The sequence below is a fragment of the Cupressus sempervirens genome, chromosome 11 (assembly GCF_028749045.1).
Source record: "Cupressus sempervirens isolate cs-2001-9-10 chromosome 11, ASM2874904v1, whole genome shotgun sequence".
In the NCBI taxonomy this organism is placed as follows: Eukaryota; Viridiplantae; Streptophyta; class Pinopsida; order Cupressales; family Cupressaceae; genus Cupressus; species Cupressus sempervirens.
This window is the reverse complement of record NC_143128.1, coordinates 519,718,059-519,719,546: the sequence shown is the minus strand read 5'-3', so window position 1 is coordinate 519,719,546 and position 1,488 is coordinate 519,718,059.

Genomic DNA, 1,488 nt, shown 5'->3' with positions numbered 1-1,488 from the left:
AATATACAAAGGTAAAGTTCCCTTAATCTATTTTTCATGTGAAGAAATTGGTCATATTGTTGTCAGGTGCCCAAAAAAAGATAGCAAGGATGAGAAGAAGAGCCACAAGTAAAAAGGAAAAAAGGATTTCAAAAGTCACAAATCATACAAAGACAAAGGTAAGAAAACTTGTTTTATGGCTAAGGATTCTGATAACAGCGAGGATCAAGTAGTGTTCATTGTTGTAAAAGATGAATTTGATCATGAAGGAGATAACATGGAACTTATATCTCATGTTAGTAAAAATGATACATGGATCATAAATAGTTGATGTTTTCACCATATGACTAGAGATAGAACAAAGATTGAACATTTTGAACACTATGATGGATGTAGTGTAAGATTTGGAAACAATGAACCTTGTTGCATCAAAGGAAAATGATGTATCTTATTAACTAATGAAATTGTATCTAACAGTGCCTATTGGGTTGAAGGACTAAAATGTAATCTGTTGAGTGTGTCACATCTAATCAACATTGGATTCAAGGTAGAATTCATGCATGGCAAGGAAAGACTGCTAGATGACAAAGGGAATCTGATTGGATCAGGAAAACAAACAAAAGGTAATCTAATTGCTCGTGTCTTATTACTCAAATAGAAGAAGGTTATGGCACAGAAGGCTATGTCATGTGAACTTTGATAATATGGTCAAAATAAGAAAATTCAGAAAAGTAACAGGTATTCCTAGTTTAAAGAAACCAGAAGTTGGTTGATGCAAGAACTGTCAAATTGACAAAATGGACCAATTGGTGTACAAAGTTACAATGGAGAAAAATCATTTATTCTTTTTTTTGATGACTACTCTACAATGATGACTGTTATGTATCTAAAAGAAAAGTCAGAAGCATTTGAAAAATTCAAATAGTATCTGGCAAGAGTAGAGAAGGAAAGAGGAAAAAGATTGAAATGCTTAAGATCAAATAGAGGTGGTGAATTCATCTCCAATGAATTCAATAATTTTTGCATTGAAAGAGGAATCAAAAGATAGGTATCAGCCCCTCGTACTCTCAAGTGGAATGGGATAGTTAAAAGAAGAAACAAATCCATCATGGATTGTGCAAGGACTCTAATGATTGAAAAGAATGTTACTATCAAATATTGGAAGGAAGCTATTAGCACTGCAGTTCATACTTTGAATCAAGTTTAGTTGAAGAATGATTCAAACAAAAATCCCTATGAACTATGGTATGGCTACAAACCCAATGTAAGTTACCTAAAAGTATTTGGAAGTAAATGTTATATCTTGAAAGAATCTAGAAAAGGAAAGTTTGATGTAAAAGGTGATGAAGGTATATTTTTAGGATATTCCTGCAAAAGCAAAACATATAAATGTTTGAATTTGTCTACTCACAAAATCATAGAAAGTGCTCATGTGAGAATTAATGAGTTTGCAGAAAAGGCTGAAGAAGAAAACAAGAAAGAACCAGAAGGCTACAGAAGATTTGCCTA